The 8,556-nt window shown below is 42.8% G+C and overlaps 1 protein-coding gene across 1 annotated transcript in view; it reads right to left on the reverse strand.

The window, feature by feature from the left end:
* The window catches only part of NINJ2 (ninjurin 2), a 95,884-nt gene extending 87,617 nt beyond the window's left edge, over positions 1 to 8,267 (reverse strand). Inside the window, exon 1 of the mRNA XM_036762113.1 lies at positions 8,206 to 8,267. The gene's annotated coding sequence lies outside the window, so the exon portion shown is untranslated. The remainder of the gene's footprint in view (positions 1 to 8,205) is intronic.
* Positions 8,268 to 8,556: the final 289 nt, after the last annotated feature.

Here is an 8,556-nt window from a genome sequence, read left to right on the forward strand (position 1 = left end):
ATGTTTTTAAAGTCATAAAATAAAATACATAAAATTACAAAAGAGATCAATCATACCGAAACATAGTTATCAAAATATTTCTTAAAAACTCCAATTTCAAAGACCATAGGTTAAGAACTCTGCTTGAATGCAGATCCCAAACAAAGGCTTCACTAACCCATAAACTTATCAAGTTGATCAGGAAACTGCCCAGATGAATTTGCTATGAATAATCTGTTACCACCCACCACTCCTGTTTACAATGAAGCCTAGAGAGGGAACATGAGTTGATCTAGGTAACACAAGTAATGATAAAGTAATAACACAAGTAATAACTCCAATCTAACCATCAGTACAGTGAAGTCAGGCGGCTTTCACAAAAGAAGAGACAGTTTCTGGTTGGAACCCTCTTGTTGAGACTCTCCAGGTGGCATGAGGTATGGGAAGATAGGTCCTTCTCTACCCGAGCATCACAGCAATGCTGCTACTGCTTCCCACAAGGATCATTGACTCAACTAGGTGGGCTTGTAGGGGCCCTGGCTGTATTTTCCCTTATAGAGATTATTTTTTATGGATCTTAGGTGAACAAGTAAACCAGTGTGGATGTGACCAGGCTTAGAGGTAACCTTCTGAGTGTGAAAGATCTGGAGGTCCTGAGGTGAAGCTGGCTGATAGCAAGGGAAGTTTCTACATTGGTGAAATCAGCCACTGACAAGAAATTTTGCCAAAGCAGGGCCTCTTTTATACAAGGATACTTGTTCCCCTAACTCGTTGAGGAACTGCTGGCCTGGATTTACAGCAGCTGGGCCACTTATTCCTTCTCATCCCTTATCTAGGACCAGGCTTGATCCTGGGGAACATGGCCTCTGCTAAGAATGGGCTCACTTTCCTCACATTCATTGACTCGTTAAGTCCCCCATGCCAGCCACCCAAGGGACAATTTTAAATACAGTACATAAAATTATGTTTCACAAATTCAGTGGTCCCCCAAAAAGGGGAAAGTAAAAAAAGGTACTCAATGGGCAGTATAAATCAGGGTACAACAAATATTATTTAATTCCTACTTACAAAAAGGAATGCCAAGCCCAAAGGAATCAGAGTAAGCATTAACAGAACAATTAGAATGCAATTCAGTTAAAATTTATAACACTAATATTTAAGCTTTATCAGAACATAAAGAAGCTCAAAGAATTGCTAATTAATCATTTTACATTTCATCTGAGAGGGAGGAAAGGAACAAATATTCATTAACTGGCTACTATGTTCCAGGCACTGTAGTAATGGTTTGTTTTTTGTTTTTTGAGTTTTTAAAAAAATTGATCCTAACAATAATCCTTTGAGGCAGAGAGCAGTTAAGTGACTTACCCAGGCTCAGGAAGCTAGTAAGTGCCTGAGGTTGTATTTGAACTCAGTACATAGAGCTAGCACTCTACATACTCTCCCAATTAGATGCATCTTGGCTAGGTACTGTTCTGATAGCTCCTATCTTGTCTTCTGATAAAATGGGCCATGCTTGGGCCAATCCTCTTTTCAGTGGTTGAACTTTCTGAGCTAGAAGCTTCTGCTTCTGCCAGACAGTTCTAAACCAGGACTGACTGATATACCTTTAAGACTCACAAGGATTGCTTAGCAGCAGTGAGGGCCCAGTTGGGGCCATGTAACATAAATTTGTGGTGGTCCCAATCAGAATAGTGTTGTAATTTTTTCCACCTCTGTTCAACAGCAAGTATATAGGAGCAAAGGCAATGAATGATGGGAGTTATCCAAGGCTGAGGCTTGGCTGGGCATAATCAGCAATATGGTAATGAGGCTAGGGATTCAGGAGAAGAGGACAGTGTAGAATTGAATAGGTTCACCAAAGAGTCAAGATGGGGAGAAAAAAAGAGATTGGCTAGTACAGAGGAGAGGGTCTGAGAGAGAATTGAGGGATCAAGGGATTGGAGGTTATGGTGCAGACAAAGAATAGGGTTTTATAAAGGAAAGCAGAGAGAAATGAAAAGTCAATAGATTTTGGTCAGTTAAAGGGGTTTCAGAATTCTTGAACATATAGAGGTGCAACATTTGTGGGTGATGGCAAGATCAAGGGTATGACCATTTTTGTATTTGGCTGAGGTGAGGTGAAGGAGGAACTGAGTGGTTACAGTATTTGAGGGAGAATCAATATGTATATGAAGCTCCCTAGTATGAGGGCCGGAGATGGGGAGGAGGAAAAAATTGTGAGCTAGATATAAAACTCATTGAGGAAGGAAGGGGAGTGATGGGGGTGGGGGATGGGGTGGTGGAGGTCTGTAGACAATAGCTACGGGAATTTTGATTGGGTAGTAGATATGAATAGCATGGATCTCAAAGCAAGAGAGATTACTGAGTTATGGAGGCAGAGAGAGAACCTGGAAGAGGTAATGGGGAGTAAGGAGTATTCTAACACCCTCACCTCAATCAATGAACCAAGGGGAATGAGTGAAGGTACAGCCAGAACTGGAAAGTGTGTCTAGGAAGGCTGCGTCATCATTGGCAGGGTGGGGGTGGGGGGCAGGTTCTAGTAAGAGCTATTAGATGAAAGGAATAGGAGAGAAAAAGATTTATGATGAAGGGTAGTTTGTTACCTACAAAACAGGCATTCCAGAGGGCACAGTGGAAGGTCTGGGTGGTTAGGTTGAAACTTTGAGGATTGAGGGGAATGCAAAGGAGCAATTGGGTGGTAGGAATGTGGAATGGGGTTTTGATGATGACCTACATTCTACAGTATTTCGGAGTCACTGGGATTTAAAGGGTGGGAGAATGTTCATCACTGAATGGAAAATGCCACTCCTCTTATCCTCATAGGACAGGCTCAGCAGGAGATGAAAGGAATGAAGTCAAAGGAAAGGTTACTCGTCTTTGTACCTAAGATCCTCCACATCCCAGTAAGGAGATCAAAGCAATATAAGTAAGAGGAAATCAAGTAGAAGACAAATTCTCTGCCCCTATTTACATATGTGTGCAATCTCCTACCCTTCTGGAAGTGACCAATGAGGAATAAATCTGGTAAAACCTTAAAAGTGGGTGTTTATAATGCTAATCTCTTCTTTCTTTTCTCTGTATTTTTCAGTGGCTAGCATGGAAATCTGCTTAATCTCTTGGGTAGGATGGCCTCTTCTGAAGTCTCTTGCTTTGGACCCAGAGTCATCAGGATCCTGCTCACTACTGACAGTATTACTCCATGAGTTCCCACCACTCTGACCACAACCTGCAGTTTACCTTTCTATCTCAAGAAAACTCAGAAATACCCCACAAGTCCCTGGATACTGAGCCCAGTCTCTTTTCTGTGCCAGGCTCTGTATCTTACTTCCTATTCTTAGCTCCATAGCCCACCTCCTATTCATGTGGTTTCTCTCTTCTTTTTTTCCCCAAGTTTGTATTGCCTCATGCAATCTTGGTGTCCAGGGGCAACCCTAGGAGTCCTGTAGCCTGTAACTTTTGCCATGAACAGCCCTTCCCCTGCCTCATTACTATGGGCACCTAAAGCTGCATTGAAAAGTTCCCATTATTGGCAGGGCAATCCATCTCGTGTTACATGATTAGCTGCCAAGTATATGCAATAGACAATAGATGCCATTAGTCTACAGGAGAGATCACTGGGGGCCAGGGGTGGAATGGGGTAGTCTGGGAAAGAAGATTTTGCAGAAGAGGTGACTTAAGGGATGAGTAGGATTTGGGTAGGCAGAGAGGAGTAACGAGGGCATTATAGTGTTTTGAATGCTTTCTGATACTGTGGTTATATTAGTCTGGGGTGGGGTTGGTGACAGCTGCTGGCTCCAGGCACTGAAGGAGGAAAGGAGGCAGGCCTTCGAAGGGTGGCTCCCTAGCATAGGGCACATTCCCTCAAGATGTCAGCATTGTGTTTAGAATATGAACTCTGACTCTGGAAGATAGCTGCAGCAGAGTTAGAACCAGTATCCTGCAGGGGCTCTAGATCCTGAGCCCCAAAACATGGAGACCGTCCTGCTGGAGGCAGAAGGTTTTGCCAAAAACTTATCCCTGACAGCCAAGTCATGTCTGCCCTCTCAGCTCCTCTTTCACACCCTGCTGCCAGAAAAGGGCCTGGCTGAAGAGACAGGCCAATAGCAACAGTGGGGAACCACTGGGGAACACAGACTCAGAAGAACAAGGCAGATCATATGAGTGGCATATGTGTGATCTCATTGCCTGACATTACTTGCTCCTAGTTGGCTGAGCTGCTATCCTGTTTTGTGTGGAGAAGGGGCCCTTTGTCCCCATGTTCAAGATACATATTTTTTTTTTGGACCATAAGATTTTAACATGCACCATTACAATACACATGAACTCCTTTAATATTTTTTTCACTTTTATATGTTTTTATTTATGTGTGTGTTTTCACAACTATGTTGTAAGCTCAGTAAAGATAAGGAACATATCCTGTTCTTCGTCTATATTTCTTTAAAGTATCTCTTTTGTACTCAGGGGCTTTCAAACCATATATGACTAATCACATCATCCCGATTTTGCAGAGGGGAAAAGTAAGGCACAGATAGGAAAAAAAGCAGCTTAATCTCCCCATCCCCCAGTCCTTAGAGAAGACAGGAATGGAACCCAGGAATCTTTTCTTCTGGGTCCCTTTCTCTGTCTCCACTCAAGTCCTCACTGTCATCCTTTCGCATGAAGAAGAAAGTTTAAACCCTAAAATCCCTGTCCTCAGGTAACTCCATGAGAGCAAAGCGGAATTTTACCAAATGGTCCCCAGATTTTTCCTTGTGAGACTGAGAATACACAAGAGACTGTCTGCCTTCAAGGCAACTTTTCCTTCTTTTTTTTGTTTTTAGAGAGTGGTAAACACCTGAAAATAGGGCTTGAGAATAAAAGTGACTCTTCAACCATAATTATAGCCAGTGGTGGTCTGACAAGCAGCAGCACCTTCTAAATATATTCTCAAAATGCAAATTCTTTTAAGATTACCTTCCCTCCCCTCCCACCTCCCCTCTGCCTCCTTGACTCGCACCTCTTACCCTCCGCCTCTTCCTCACCTAAAAGGCCCAATGTTTATATCCTTCCTGATGCCAAGTCTCATGCTGCTGCTACTCGGTGTGTTCAGTGGGAGGGGCTGAGTAGAGGAAGTCGCCGGCAGGCTCTTACCACTAGCAGAATGTGTTCAGGGGTGGGGGAGTGGGAGGGGCGGTAAGAGAGAAGTGGGATAAAGAGAGGGATATGGTAGTCATGGGACAGCGGGGAGGAGGGGCAGGGACTTTGAAAATATGTGCAAAGATTCCTTCTCCAATGAATTAACTTCAATTGAAAGCTTTTTAAAGTGCCCCATCCCCATCCCAGTCAAAGGATTCCTGCTTCTAGTAGGGGTTTAAACTAATTTAAAGCATCTCTGAGGACCTTTTCATCTCTGAAATTCTGTGACCCCGAGATTCTAGGGATGGGGGGAAGGGGTAAAAAAGTGGGAAGAAGAAACTTAGAATTAAAGTCCCACTGCAGGCTCAGGAGCATGGTTTTGCCAGCCCATTTCCTATTTCTAATTCAGTTCCAGTCTCTTTATTGTTTTCTCCAACCTAGCAATTTGGTGATGAAGATGTGTACTCGAGGACTGGATGATCTCAGGGAAACAGCTCTTTTGGAAACAGCTTCTTTTGAAGCCCAAAACAGATCCATCCCCCATCCCCCTCTGGACATGTCTCATGACCCTTAGAAGGGCTCAGGATATGCAACAAAATTTACTGCAGACGCTATTATCCCCTCCACTTCCTGAACTCAGGGATCAGAAATGGAAAAACCAAATCCTCCCAAGACCTGTTCCTCTTCCTGATATCCCTCTTTGTGTAATGGCAGTAATAATACTTGGGGGCCAGCCAGGATGGCAGACTAAAAGGCAACAGTGGTTCTCAGCTCCTCTTTCTCCACCTCCATTCCCCACCAGCTACATTACTAAACCCCAACCAATGTAGGACTCAGCCCCCTTCGGTGTGGTATCTCTGATCTGGATCCCTAGAGCAGGGGGTAGAGGGTCTCAGACTCAGGCATCAGGAAAAAGTGAAGGACTTCACAACCAAAGGAAAAAACCCTCAGAGCAGGTCATTGGGAAGAAAAGGACTTTAATATGGTCAAGTTCTCTAAACTCCTGAGCAGGATTGACCTCAGAGCAAAGGAAAGGCGTCCATCAAAGGAAGGGGCTTCAACTCAGTGCAATCCCTGGAGGAAGGGGGAATCTGGGTAAAAGAAAGATGCCTCCCTACCCCTCACCCCCAGGAGAAAGAAACAGCTTCACCTCAGTCCCTGGAGCAGAAGGGACCTCGGTCTCTGAGGTGAAAGAACATGAATCATTCCCCCTACCCCAAGAAAGGGTCTCAACACAGTCTGGTCCCTGTCGTAAGAAGGACCTTGGACTGAGCCTTGGGGTAAAGGCAAAGGCTCCGGGATTGCTCCAACCCGGATACCCTGTGGAGAGGGGATCTGAGATTTGACTCCCAGACAAGGAGCTTGACCTCAGTGCCAAAAATGAGTAAACTAACAAAAATTATGTAAATAAAGAACTATTTCAATACCAGGATGCCCAAGATGTAAAACCAGAAGAGAAAAATAACTCCAAAATACCTACAAGCAAAACCTAAAAGAAAAATACATCCTCGGGACTAGATTAATTAGAATTGCTAGAAGAAATGACATGAGTTTTTAAAAGAGTTCAAAATGAGATTTAAAATGAGAGTAGAGGATAGAAGAAAGCATTAGAAATGAAATTAAAATTATAGAGGAGAAATTTGAAAGGAGAATTAAATACTTAACACAAGAGGTATAAAACCTTACTCAAGTAACTACAGACTCCCTAAAAATCAAAATGGACCAAACAGGAAGTTAATGACTCCAGGAGACAACAAGAAATATTAAAATAAAGTCAAAAGATTGAAAACAGAAGAAAATGTAAGGTATTTCAGTGATCTGGAAAACATATCAAGGAGAGATAACTTTACAATCATTGGTCTACCTGGAAGCCATAACCACAAAAAAAAGCATCTAGATATCATATTTCAAAAATCATATTCAAATACTGTGAGTTCTTTCTCTACAATCTCTCTCCTATTTATCCCCACTTTAATATTTATACTACCACCAGACTGAGGCCCTGATGGCCTCTCAACTGAATTATTGCTCCTAACTGGTATCCCAGCCTCCAGTCTCTCCTCCCTTTAATGCTTCCCACCCCACACTGCCAAACTAATCTTCTTAATACTCTGTTCTGATCATGTGACATTCTTGCTCAAAAATCTTCCATTGCCTAGCCTACTGAGTTAAATCCAAACCAGTCTACCTTAAAGCCTTGTCTCACAGTACATCCCCACAAATCCCCTACATTCCAGCAAACTCTAGATTACCGTGGGTTACCCAAGATCATTCTCTGCTTTCTTGCCTCTCCACCTTTGAATAGCCTGACTCCATCTCTATCTATTGAGGGGAAACTTAAAGTCCAACAATTGATTTAACAAATACTTACTAAGCACCTATGATGTACACGAGGGCTGTCCAACCTTAGGTTTTTATTGAAACAATAGACGATATATTTTGATTTGCCCTTTTAGTGAGAGCTCTGCAGTAGCTTGGCTTCCATTACTAAAGCATTTATGTAAATTTCTATGCTTGTAGGTGAGCCCCATTTTGGACAGCCCTGATGTACACAGCACTACACTAGGTGCTAGGTGGAGAGAGGATGGAAAACAAAAGACAAAGGCCAACAGTACCTGTCTTCAAGGAGACTAGGGCCAGAACCTTGGGAAAATTTGGTTAAGTTAGGGTAGCATAAGGATCCAGAGTCAGGAAGACTTAATTCCCAATCCTGCCTCTGACTCTTACTGGTTATGTGACAAATCAATTAACTATCTGGGTCTCAGTTTCCTCATTTGAAAAATGAGTTGGAATAAAATAATATTTACCAAAAAAAAAAAGGAAAGAAAAGTGAGTTGGACTATTTTATAAGGTCCCTTCCCCTTTTAAATTCTAGTAGGCTAATTGGTTAATGATACTAGCTAACATTTATAGGGCACTTCAAAGTTTATAATGCAGCTTTACATCTATTATTTCATTTGATACTCACAAAAGCCTTTTGAGATAGATGCTATTATTATCCCCATTTTGCAGATAAGAAGACTGAGACAGAGAGGCTGAATGATTTGCCAGAGGTCAGATAGTAAGTGTCTGATTCAGGATTCTGAACTCAGTTTTTTTCTAAGTACTTACCTCCACCAGCCTTAGACTGACCAAGGAAGTAAGGGAGTCAGAAGTTCCAGTTAGCCAATGCAGGCAAGTAAGCAAGTCATTTTTCTTTGTTCTGGTTGAAAACTAAATCCGTTTGCAGGTTAGAGAAATTCCAGTCTCAGAAGTGCTCATGCCAAAAGAGGGTAAGAATGCAGGACAGCCCTTTGACCGCATGGGGTAAATGAGCAGAACAGCAACTCACATGCCATTCTCTAGCCCTGTGCTTTGGAATGCTAACCCAGGAATGCATCTCACCCTGACTCTGGCCCACAGGACTCTTCCTGCTCATCTTCTCCATTCCTGTGACCACCAAATGGCTGAACATTCCTGGTT

This window comes from Trichosurus vulpecula, chromosome 5 (assembly GCF_011100635.1).
Source record: "Trichosurus vulpecula isolate mTriVul1 chromosome 5, mTriVul1.pri, whole genome shotgun sequence".
In the NCBI taxonomy this organism is placed as follows: Eukaryota; Metazoa; Chordata; class Mammalia; order Diprotodontia; family Phalangeridae; genus Trichosurus; species Trichosurus vulpecula.